The 13,443-nt window shown below is 42.8% G+C and overlaps 1 protein-coding gene across 8 annotated transcripts in view; it reads left to right on the top strand.

Moving 5' to 3' along the window:
- Positions 1-13,443, top strand: part of SYT7 (synaptotagmin 7) — a 945,664-nt gene that overhangs the window by 192,767 nt on the left and 739,454 nt on the right. Inside the window, exon 1 of one of the 8 annotated variants that reach the window (XM_068261184.1) lies at positions 1,016-1,037. The exons of the other annotated variants lie outside the window; for them this stretch is intronic. The gene's annotated coding sequence lies outside the window, so the exon portion shown is untranslated. Of the gene's footprint in view, positions 1-1,015; positions 1,038-13,443 lie in introns of those variants that run through there. 8 annotated transcript variants of the gene reach the window in all.

A 13,443-nucleotide genomic window follows, 5' to 3' on the forward strand; every position in this document is an offset into this window, starting at 1 on the left:
TATGTTTTCAATGGTAGGAAAAGACCAGTAAACAGTATGAAAACCTTTGCAAACACTGAGGTTAATTTTGATAAACAAAGTACTCACTTTGATAAAGCCAGATAAAAAGAGAGCCGCTTATCACTAAGCCAGAGGGTTGTGAGAGCCATACATCAACACAGAAGGTCCTGAGTGGTACGTGTCAATAGAAGGAATGCTATGAGAACTGCACATAAGAAGGTGCCACAGAGCTAATATTATACTCATCAATCATACAGCAAATACGTCCTTGTATAGTAACTGCTCAAGGGCTGCATGCAAGCCACAATTGGTTGGCCTGGGGATGTTTAGAACATTTGTTGAGTTTTTATAGCGGTCTGTGCCCCCCTTTGGAGATCACTTGTTATACCTCCGTTAAGCACAAAATGTAATAAGAAATCTCACTACTGAGGGAGGATATAGACCTCTGTTTGCAAGCAATAAAAAACTGACAGTCTACCACCACTAAACACTAAAAAAGAATGGAGTTGCATGAAAAAAGGACCTGGGTGGATAACAAATTAGCGTCCGTGGATAATGAAATTTCAGTAACGATAAACATTGTTAACTAAATTGGTTAATGATAAATGCTATTTTAAAACCGTCAGGAGATGAAAACGAAAAGATATTAACTTTAAAAATTGTTACATAATTCAACAATACAGCTTAAAGTGAACCTCCGGACTAAAAATCTACTCGGCAGTACTGAAAAGGCTTGGTGTTTCTTTAAAAGTTTCACAGCATCAGAACTTTGTTTTTCTTACCAAAGCATCATTTTTAGCTGCATTTTTAGCTAAGCTCCGCCGCATCAAAGAAATATGCTCGGGCGTTTTTTCCCTGATGCTGTGCAAAGCTTGATGGGAATTCCTATGTTGTTGTTCTTGTTGCCTAGCAACTGGGAGTGGTAATCAGCACACAGGACGGTTGGAACTGTGTCTCATGCTCCCTGTCACCTCCTTTCAACCAAAAAGATAGCTGCCATCATGAAATCAAACATTTGCTTGTTCATTTAAAACAGGGTTGGTAAGAGATTATATTACCTATCTATTTTAATTAACATAACTAATGTAAACTTATGACAGTATGTTTGTTTAGGCTGGACTTCCTCTTTAACCAAACCACACTCTCACACAGAACCCCCCATCCTGGTGGTGCCTAACCCTAACCACTCCCCCTGGTCATGCCCAACCACCCCTCCAGTGGTGTCTAACCCTAACCACATGCCCGCATCCCCCCACCCCACCCCCGGTGGGGCGATGCCTAACTTATGGTGCCCATACAAGGTAAAATTCTTTTCATTTTTATTTTTTTTTTCGATTAGATAAATTTGTTCGATTAATCCGTTAGATCGAAAAAAAAAAAACGATTAGGCTGAAAATCCGGGGAAAATGATCGAAAATGCAGAAAAATGAAATTGAGAAAAAAGATCGAGATAAAAAATAAAGTATTTGATCCAATGGTTTATTTGATCGGAAGTGACATTTTTTTCAACTGGAATCTCTTTTGTTTTCAGCTCGAGCTGTATTTTACCTCAGATAGTTAACACAGACGGCAGTTGTAGCTCAAAGCATTTATTGAGCTGTACTTTTCCTCTCAGAGGTTCAATTTATCATTTGTGAAGTTAATATTACCTCATAGTAACTATATAGGTGTGTTTAACCTCACAGTTTGTTTGTTGTGTTTTTTGTGCTGAGGGAATTTTTACCACAGAGCGATTACAAATGGCTCTATTAACTGACAGGAAGAAGGCCAAAATTACATTTGCATTGTACCTGCGGACTCTCCTTGATGAGGACAAACTTACTTTACTTTAGTAAAAAAAAAATATAATTATAATAAAATGATAATAATCATACACATACTTTAATATTTAATCTTTAATCTTGTTATGAAGACAATACAAATAAAGATTAAGGTCTTTGAAACAATTCTTACTGTCAGGAACCGGCTCTGCGGCACGCCTGCATATACGGTTCCCGACTGCGGGTTGGACCAGATCGAGAGGGGAAGCAGCCTTAGTTGAGCTAACACAAGGCTGTGACCGGAGCAGTGCTTTTCAGCGCTGCTAGATTTGGGCGCAGCCAGCGCCGCCATAGACTGTAATAGGAATCAGTCTATAGCGGCGCTCAGTGAGTAACGTCGGCTCCGTCAGAAGACAAAGCCGAAGTTGCTTAAAAAACACAATAATTCGGCCTCCAGCAATCGCTGGAAGCCGAATTATTTCATTCCCCCACTATCCATGGCGGCCTGGAGGGGGAATAGTTATTAAATCGGCCCGGACTTGTGCAGATGCAGGATCAGCCAAATAGCGCTGTATCCTGCGCCCAAGTTTACTGGCGCCGATTTCAAATGTACTCGGCTGTGACCCCTCAGAACACTTCTCACTGCCACCACTAGCTGCTGCTAGACACTTCACGATTCCCACTTTGCTGTCGATCTGCACGCAGTCCGCGTTTTCGTATTTGGGTCAGCTTTGCCCTTAAGCCAAACATGGGCACGCCACACACACAATACAATCGTACAGTAGCAAGGCACAATCAGGCACTGACCTTGTAATGCAAGTTACACTACAGACTCCCTCTAGGCTATGAGCGTTGGCTTAGTACAGCAGAAGTCAAACGTATTAAATAAATATTTAATATTCCAGAAAAAAGTGGAACAATGCAGAAAATAATATATACAAAAGATTTACAAAAACAAAATAAAAATTAAAAAGCATAAAAGTTACAAAGATACACAACAAGACAGGTTGCATAAAATAAAATGGGAATAAACGTTACCAGCCTACAGATCTGAGCGGTGTTGCAAGGAGTACGCGGTTCTGGTCAGACCAGGTTAGTCCTAGCGTTTTGCTATCTCCAAAGAACTACAAGTTGTGACTATCCTAGCTGATGTTTTATATCAAAATTTGTGGCCCGGGGCCACCCAAATGTCCAGTTCCAGGAATAATCCAATTTCCTCAGGTGTGACCGCACAGAACGCCTGTCATATCCTCTCTGGCTGTGACACGCAACTTCAAAGGTTTTTCCTGTCCCACTTTTGATCTTTGCCGACTTCAAACACTCAAATGCTTCCAGCCCAATATTCAGACCACAGGTAAAATTGTATCTTAACACACATCAAAAGGACTTCCCTACTCCAGGTGAGAGGTGACAAAGCAAAGCTCACATATGAGACAGTATTTCATAGCAGATCAAAGGTAAGGACCTGACTAGCTGTTGACTAATTAGCCATCTCCTAATTAGAGGCTAGGTAGACAGTCCCTAATTGAATGTCTAGGTTCATTTGCCTATCCAACGTAATTGAGCTATTTAAATGCAGACAATGGTAGCTTTTCCTGCTGGCCACTGAGTGCAGAGTTAATTTACATTTACATAAGGAACTCACATTAGCAGCCCGGTGTCCATTTACCTTGAAGCCAGCTGGCTTTGAGCAGACTTACACATATGACACAGGCAGAAAAAGTGAAAATATGGCTTCCACGAGATACAATATGGCTGCTATGTTCGGCATATTACCGTACATATCATCATCACCACATATATCCTCACACTTACAATTAGGAGGCTGAAACAACCACTTGACAGCTGCTTCCCCGCACTTGGTAATGCTTGACAAAGGGCATTTGAAAGGCAATGGAGTTACATATGATTGCAGCAGTGACCGTACTCAGAATTGGCATGCTGCTATTTTTTTTTGCCACTGGGTAACACCACCAAATAAGTGCGCAATTCAATCTTCCATGGGTTTTATGGTGCCCATACATGGTACAATTTTTTCATATTTTTTTTTTTGTTTTAATAATTTCATTTGATTATCTTGGTAGATTGAAAAAAATCGCATAGTTGTTTTCGAGGTACCCTACACGAACATTCGATTTGTCAGAAAATATGGTCCGATCCGATTTTTATCGGAAAAAATGTATAATAGTTTTTCTTGATTGAAAAAAAAAATATTTTCGACTTTAATTTCGATTTGATAATTTTAGTCGAATAAACTGGAAAATTGAATGTTTATTTTATACCGTGTGTGGGCACTATAAGGCTCTATGCCAGTGATGGCTAACCTTGGCACTCCAGCTGTGGTGGAGTCCCATGAGGCTTTGCAATACTCTGACAGCTCTAAGCATAACTTGGGTAGACAGAGGCATGATGAGATTTGTAGTTTTGTCACAGCTAGAGTGCCAAGGTTAGCTATCACTGCTCTATACTGTGCAGCTTTAGCACCATCTCTGCAGCATTTGTTTTAAAGCGGGATTGTCACCATAAAAAATCAAATTTCAACAGAAACTGGTCTGAGTGTATTAAGTGATAAAGATGCTAATCCTGCAAAATCTTTAAAAACTTTTTCTGCTGTTATGGTTTGCAGTTATCACATGCCTTAGGAGCACTGGCCCTTTAATTGCCATTGCAATCAGCTGGCATAACAGTTGCGTGCTGGGGGATGTTTTTATCAATAATATATTCCTCCTCTTCCCTTTATTTCTCCCTCCTTCTAATGACATAATACAGTACATTTCCTAGTATAGACCTCATCAGAAACTAGTGAGATAGAGAGAAAAAAGTGGGTATGACCCGGTTGAGCACAAATCGCACTATACCTGTTAGTATTTCAAAAAAGCTTTATTAATTCAAAATTGTAAACATATTAAAAAACATCAATGTTAAAAATGTGCCCCCCCCCCCCCCCCCCGGGCCCCCCAATAACCTCCCCCCTGGGAAACCCAGAACCAACGGGATAAACACACTAATGAAACTCAACCTCCATGGCAACCTAATAAGATGTAATGAGAGCTAATAGCCCTTCTAATGATGTTAAGAATATGCAGATAAGCAAAGCAGCTGACATACAACAATATTGTTGAGAGAAGGATTCCACTGGCAGTCCTCCAATTGATTACAGATCCAGCAAAGCAGATAAGCCAAACAGCTGACATGCAAATATTGTTGAGAGAAGGATTCCACCAACTGTCCTCCAATTGATTATAGGTCATGCGTTTAGATATAGCAATATCGTGATTCCAGCATAAACAATATGATGATGTTTGAAATAGCACAGTTCCATGCAAAGCACACTTGATGTAGCAAAGGTTAGGTAGCAGCCACAAACAAACACAACGGCCAGCCTTCCATAAACTTGTAAGCAACAGATCATATGTTCATGCGTGCATATATTGGCTTAAACAGCAGTAGTAAAGTTGGCTGAAAGCAGTAAGCAAGAAAGTGCAAAGGTCCGCACACAGAGCCAAGTGATTGTAGCAATATTAGCAGCAGACCACATAGCCAGGGTTCAAACCACAGTGGCAAGTACTTGTTAGCACACAAAGTTCATATTGACCAAAATATCTTGTCCCGCTGGTACAGAACTGCAGAGTATAGTCAGATAGAGCAGTGGACCGATGGGTGCCACAGTAAACTGGCTTACATGGTCAGAGGAAGGCTGAATCCTGAGGCAGGGCTGGTGTGCTGGTTGCCGTGTGGAGTGAGGTAGCTTCACAATGGATCCACGTGTGGGGGAAGATGGAGGCCGGGGACGCAGCACATGCGTCCTCGACCGGTTTCGCCGGACTTCCCACCTATTATTGTTCTCAATTATTTCTTTCAAAGTCTCACGTTCTTTAGTGTTCAAGTTGTCCGTAATCCCTTTTTGGTTCTTCAGTTTAATTAAATCTTTTTCTACGACATTAATAAAAGTTTTGAGATTCGGACTCAATGTGAAGGGAGGAAACTTTTTCGATCTACTACGCAAGCCAATGTCATCCAGCTTAGGCAAATAATAACGAGGACCAAAACCAAAATCGGCGCCACCCGTGGTCTCAGTATCATCCGGTATAGTCTCAGAGGCTAGTTCTTGTAAAGACTGAAGGGTGAGCAAGTCCTCATCTGACCAAGGTCTGTCATCTAACGCCGTTGTTAATTGTCTGGGTATATCCCCATACATGGATTGTAGTAGGAGCCTGCGTCCAAATAGATGCAGGTCCACCACAGTTTCAAAAATATCCACGTTATGGGTGGGGCAAAAGCCCAAACCTTTTGACAGCAGGTCTAGATATACCTGAGGAATTGTCTCACCCGTTAAATTTACAATCTGTAAACCATCTGAGCTCGGGTGCCCTGCTGCTGGCTGGAACTCGTCACCTACCTTGCTGGATGCGCATTGGCTAAAAAAACTGACACAGAAGATGAGGCTGACGTAGGCCCTGTGAGAGCAACTGGAGCGTGGGCCGAATACGGTGGCACTGCCACTGATGCGGTTACCACTGTAGTCTCCGGTTCGCCCTGACATAATGATTCGTTCTTTTTTGTTTTTTTCTCCTTATCTTTAGTTTTCACAAATCTGGAGGGATCACGTCCTGACCTCGTGTCGTGTCTACGTGAGCCCTCCCCTGCTGATATAGAGCTCTCTGAGGCTGTGCTCACTGGTTCCACAGAGGAATCCGATTCACCTGCCTCTAACGGCACTGGTTGAGGTTTATCTCCCACTGGACCGTGGGGTTTAGGTCTCCCCCGTGGAGGTTTCCTGGGGGGGCCGTTCCAAAGATATGCCGTGCCCGCTTTGTAGGCGGTCCTATCTCTGAGCACTTTTTGATCTCTCTGGACCACAAGCTTTTTGTTAAACTGTGTTATATATTTCTCTAATTCTTCACTACGAGTTTTGTAGAGTGGATCACCTTTGTAGGGTGCCAAGGAATCGGACAATTTATTTATCTCAGCTTCCACCCCAGCCAGATCATCCGTGTCAAGTTCGCTCATAAGTGTGAGACAGATCTTCGCACAACACTCAAAATTTCTCTCCCACCTTTTTTTGAAATCCTCACTCAAATTGCGTCGGTGTGGAAACACCTGAAATCGTAACCAAAGGGGGGCAAACTGATCGTTAAGGTAGGTCTTACTGTACTTAAAGAGAAACTCCGACCAAGAATTGAACTTTATCCCAATCAGTAGCTGATACCCACTTTTACATGAAAAATATAATGATTTTCACAAACAGACCATCAGGGGGCGCTGTATGACTGATTTTGTGCTGAAACCCCTCCCACAAGAGGCTCTGGTACCGTACGGTACTCTGGGCAAACTGCCACAATGTAACAATGACACACACAGGAAATGGCTGTTTATAGCTGTCTGTTAAAGCCAGAACAGCTACATAATCTGCCCACAGTAACAATGTCACCATGTAATACATGTCAGAATGTGAATCTGGGAGAGGAAAGATTTTACAATGAGCAAACTCTGACTAAATCATTTATACATAATTATTGTAAAAATTAAGCACCTTTTTATATTAAATTATTTTCACTGGAGTTCCTCTTTAAGGTTCCACCACAGTCTGGACTTCCTCTCGTACAGCCTGGTCAATTTCCTGAACCCTCCATTTATGAGCTGCTGTGCGTCCCTGCTGCCCTGTGTCTGTGAACACTCACGCTCCACCCCCGCAAGGAGAGCATCCCACTGCAACATTGCCAAGCGCTTACCATCAAAGAAAACCAGCTCATAGAAAAAACCTCTGGCTCTAAGAGTCAGAATTAGCCCGTCCAAATCGGGTATTAATCTCCTGGGGTAAATGAGTTGGTATGTAAATTTGTAGACACTCGGGTCATCCCACTAAAAATAACAACATCAGAAACTAGTGAGATAGAGAGAAAAAAGTGGGTATGACCCGGTTGAGCACAAATCGCACTATACCTGTTAGTATTTCAAAAAAGCTTTATTAATTCAAAATTGTAAACATATTAAAAAACATCAATGTTAAAAATGTGCCCCCCCCCCGGGCCCCCCAATAACCTCCCCCCTGGGAAACCCAGAACCAACGGGATAAACACACTAATGAAACTCAACCTCCATGGCAACCTAATAAGATGTAATGAGAGCTAATAGCCCTTCTAATGATGTTAAGAATATGCAGATAAGCAAAGGAGCTGACATACAACAATATTGTTGAGAGAAGGATTCCACTGGCAGTCCTCCAATTGATTACAGATCCAGCAAAGCAGATAAGCCAAACAGCTGACATGCAAATATTGTTGAAAGAAGGATTCCACCAACTGTCCTCCAATTGATTATAGGTCATGCGTTTAGATATAGGAATATCGTGATTCCAGCATAAACAATATGATGATGTTTGAAATAGCACAGTTCCATGCAAAGCACACTTGATGTAGCAAAGGTTAAGTAGCAGCCACAAACAAACACAACGGCCAGCCTTCCATAAACTTGTAAGCAACAGATCATATGTTCATGCGTGCATATATTGGCTTGGACAGCAGTAGTAAAGTTGGCTGAAAGCAGTAAGCAAGAAAGTGCAAAGGTCCGCACACAGAGCCAAGTGATTGTAGCAATATTAGCAGCAGACCACATAGCCAGGGTTCAAACCACAGTGGCAAGTACTTGTTAGCACACAAAGTTCATATTGACCAAAATATCTTGTCCCGCTGGTACAGAACTGCAGAGTATAGTCAGATAGAGCAGTGGACCGATGGGTGCCACAGTAAACTGGCTTACATGGACAGAGGAAGGCTGAATCCTGAGGCAGGGCTGGTGTGCTGGTTGCCGTGTGGAGTGAGAAAGCTTCACAATGGATCCACGTGTGGGGGAAGATGGAGGCCGGGGACGCAGCACATGCGTCCTCGACCGGTTTCGCCGGACTTCCGGCTTCCTCTGGAGGCAAGTGTCACTACGGATCTATTCCCCCCTGGGGATCTTATCCCCCCATCGCGCACGGCACGTCACCAGTGGGCAGGCCCCGCCCGCCCCCACCGCCAGCCAACGCCGGGCGGATGGGCGGGGCAGGCAGACACAGCGGCAGGTCACCTCAGTGGGAGTGTCTGAAGACTCTGGGAGGAGGGTGGGTAACAAATACACAATTAGCAAGAGGACAAAAAAGAGTGAGGGAGGAAATGATGTCAGTATTAGCTTCATTCAAAGGTAACTAAGATGGAAACTGTCTAGAATAGGATTCTCTGCTTTTCCTTTATACGATTCACAGGAATCATAATGTGGACAGTGCAATGCATCTGTTATACAAGTAGAACAGTATTTATCTACTTATATACAGTGCTGCCCATAATTATTCATATACCCTGGAAAATTTTGACTTTAAGTTACTTTTATTCAACCTGTAGGTAATGTTTTGATGGGAAATGACATTGGTGTCTCCCAAAAGATAATAAGACGATGTACACGAGTCATTATTGTGGGAAAAAAACATTATCAGCTTTTATTTTAATTTGAGCAAAAAGGATCCAGTCCAAAACTATTCATGCCCTTCTCAATAATCAATAGAAAAGTCTTTATTGGCTATTTCAGCAATCAAATGCTTCCTATAATTGCAGACCAGCTTTTTGCATGGCTCCACAGGTATTTTTGCCCATTCATCATTAGCAATGAGCTCCAAATCTTTCAGGTTGGAGGGTATTCTTGCCGTCACCCTGATGTTTAGCTCCCTTCACAGATTCTCAATTGGATTCAAGTCAGGAATGTAACTGGGCCGCTCCAAAACGTTAAACTTGTTGTCTGATAACCATTTCTTCACCACTTTTTCTGTGTGATTTGGCTCATTGTCATGCTGAAATGTCCACTGGTGCCCAAGACAGAAAAGCATTAAGTTCCCACCACCATGTTTGACAGTGGGGATGGTGTTCTTTGGGTTGAAGGCTTCTACTTTTTTTTTTACGTTAAATGAAGGTAACATTATTGTAACCAAACAATTCAATTTTTGTTTCATCTGACCATAACACAGAAGACCAGAAGTCTTCTTCTTTGTCCAGATGAGCATTTGCAAAGATCACACAAGCTTTTGTGTGCCTTATCTGGAGAAGTGGTTTCCTCCTTGGTCTGCATCCGTGGAACCCAGCAGTGTGCAGTGTCCGATGGATTGTCTTACTTGAGACATTGCCACCAGCAGAGCCCATATTCACCAGGATGGCCTTGGTGGTGATCCTTGGATTTTTTTTCACCTCTCTCACTATCCTCCTGGCCAGCACAGGTGTCACTTTTGTCTTCCGACCACGTCCTCTGAGATTTTCCACAGTGCAGAACATCTTGTATTTTTTAATAATACTTAGCACTGTAGCCACTGGAACACGGAAACATTTAGAAATGGCCTTGTAGCCCTTTCTTGACTTGTGAGCAGCCACAATGCGCAGCCGCAGGTCCTCACTGAGCTCCTTTTTCTTAGCCATGACTGTCCACAAACCAACTACAGTGAGCTGCTGTTTTTCACCTGTTCAGTTGATTAAAACAGCTGTTCCCAATTAATCAGGGTAATTAGAATGCTTCAGAACAGCTTGGACTATTTGGAATGGTCTACAATTTTGAATTTTCCCACAGGCTGTGACAGTTTGTGAAGGGTATGAATATTTTAGACTGGACACTTTTTGCTCAAATGTAAATTAAAGCTGAGAAATTTTTTTTTTCTACAGTAATGCCTCTTGTACATCATCTTATTATCTTTTGGGAGATACCTACGTCATTTCTCATCAAAAAATTACTTGCTGGTTGAATAAATGTAACTTAAAGTCAAAATTTGCCAGGGGTATTAAAGAGACTCTGTAACGTCAAAAAGATCCCCTGGGGGGTACTCACCTCGGGTGGGGGAAGCCTCCGGATCCTAATGAGGCTTCCCACGCCGTCCTCTGTCCCACGGGAGTCTCGCTGCAGCCCTCCGAACAGCCGGCGACAGACCCGACTGTCAGTTCAATATTTACCTTTGCAGGCTCCAGCGGGGGCGCTGTGGCTGCTCTCGGCTTCGAACTACACGGAAATACCCGATCTCAGTCGGGTCCGCTCTACTGCGCAGGTGGCGGAAACTTGCGCCTGCGCAGTAGAGCAGACCCGACGGCGATCGGGTATTTCCGTGTAGTTCGGAACCCACAGCTGTCAAAGCGCCTGAGCAGGAGCCAGGAAGTTAAATATTGACGTCATTATTCTCGGAGGGCTGCAGCGAGACCCCTGAGGGACGGAGGACGGCGTGGGAAGCCTCATTAGGATCCGGAGGCTTCCCCCACCGGAGGTGAGTACCCCCCAGGGGATCTTTTGACGTTACAGATCCTCTTTAATAATTATGGGCAGAACTGTATGTGTTTGTTGTTTCTAGGTTAGCATGGGTGTCACTTGTTCTTTCAAAAGTGAGGCTCTGAGAGCCCTGTTAGCTCCTGCTGAATCTCCTTCTGCATCTTCTTCTGCTACCATTTCAGCTACTTGAGTATCTCCTTGTGAGTGACCATAGCCACGCCCCTCCACCCACCTGTCCATGCTTCAACCTGTGCTTAGGTACAAAGGCTGGTATGGTCAGCTGGGTGGGAAAGGATGTGATGGATTTTGTTGCAGCATATAATGCATAGGCGAAGTATGGTCAGGCAAGCAGTTTCCATGAGTGTACTCCGATACCAAGAGATGCAACACAATCAGAAATGGCCTTTAGCGACCTCATTTTTGTAGGAGTGCTGAATGGAGGATGATGGGGCTGTGTATTATTTAACATAATAGTGCACTTAGGTCAGGTTTTAAAATATACGGGTCCATTTTAAAGACCTCTGTTTGCTCAGAGTTGTATGAGACATTTCATTCACCCTTCAGATAGCCATTATGCCCTACAGGTTACAGAGGGGGCATCCTGTACCATTGAAATACTGACAGCACGCAATATCAGGTTACACAGAGGACATGCACTTACCTTGCTCTATGAAATTACAGCAGTCACATCATTTCTATTTTATCTACAAGGTAGCGTGAATGTCACACCTAATCACAGTAAATAGAAGAAGCGTTCATAGCTCTGACTCGGTCATTTCATGTGTACATATATTTGTATTACAGATATCACATTTTTATTTGAAAGAATTATATAAATCGTGTGCTGCACTTAAAGCCTATAGAAGCATTTGCAGGGGATGCGGCTGAATGACTTTGTTGTTGCTGTTCCATTAAGTGATATAACTGCACTTACATACAAACATCGTATATCCTGTGCTGAGGAGATAACAGAGCTCCTGTGTGCAGGGCAGCTATTTCCAGGCTATGTACCCTGTATAGACAAACAAAATAATAGGAACACATATTAATATGTATTATTATTATTATTTTTGTTATATAGCGCCAACATCTTCCGTAGTGCTGTACATAGTACAAACAAATAATGGGGAACAAATATACATATGAAATACAAGACACGGTACAGTCATGACATTGAATAGAATAAATACAAATACATACATAGTTGATGTGTAGTTGGTACATGTAGATATGTTAAAATTACAGCAGTATGAGAAACACTAGGAGGAGGTCCCTGCCCGTACGAGCTTACAATCTAGAGGGAGTGGGGAGGAAACAAAAGGGAAGGAAACACAAGGTTTAGTGGGTGAGCCAGTGTGCCTTCAGTGCTGCCTATAGCAAATTGTAGGCTTGTCTGAACAGGTGTGTTTTCAGAGTACGTTTGAAGGTTTCCAGACTCATGGGATGACGAACCGGCTGAGGGAGAGAGTTCCAAATGAAAGGGATAGCCCGTGAGAAGTCTTGGATGCGAGAATGAGAGGAGGTGACTAGGCTGGAGGACAAAAGGGTCTCCTGTGAGGAACGGAGGGTCCGGGCGGGGAGGTATCTGGAGATGAAAGAGGAAATTTATGGAGGCGATAGCTTGTGTATAGCTTTGTATGCAAACGTGAAAAGTTTAAACTGGATCCTTTGGGCAACTGGTAACCAATGGAGGGATTGGCAGAGAGGGGCGGCCTCAGAGGATCTAGAAGAGAGGTGGATAAGATGTATACAGTATGTATAGAATAGTTAAAACAATTAGACTAACCTCCAATTAACCATATCAATTAGATCATTTAGATAATTTAAAGAAATTTCAATTATCAGGAATTCTATTTTAATGACGCTCAAAAACCAGGGCTGTGAAGTCGGTACAAAATTCATCTGACTACAACTCCGACTCTGACTCCTCAGTTTAGGAAACCACGGACTCTGACTCCAGGTACCCAAGATGACTCTGACTTCTCGACTCCAACTCCTTAGTCTAATTCTTACCAGAGTTGTGGATTTGGTACAAAAACCACCCGACTCCGACTCCCAACTCTGACTCCTCAGTTTATGAAACAACCGACTCCAGCTCCAACTCCAGGTACCCAAAATTGCTCCGACTCCTTGACTCTCCGACTTCACAGCCCTGTCAAAAACAATGAGTTTTGTATGCTTACTCCATCCGGTTAGCGCATATAAATAAATTAAAAAGATAGTCTAGTATAATGCATAAAAAAGGTAATAAAATGTGTACAACATAAAAGCATAAAGTTACTTATGGAAACATAAGTATACATTTTTGAGCTAGATATGGAATATTCCTCAGAACTACATACAGACCAGTGCTTTGTGAATTGACGCCATTGTCAAACACTCTCTGGGATCTTGCAATACTTGGAGATGTAGA

The sequence above is a fragment of the Hyperolius riggenbachi genome, chromosome 11, assembly GCF_040937935.1.
Source record: "Hyperolius riggenbachi isolate aHypRig1 chromosome 11, aHypRig1.pri, whole genome shotgun sequence".
Lineage (NCBI taxonomy): Eukaryota > Metazoa > Chordata > Amphibia > Anura > Hyperoliidae > Hyperolius > Hyperolius riggenbachi.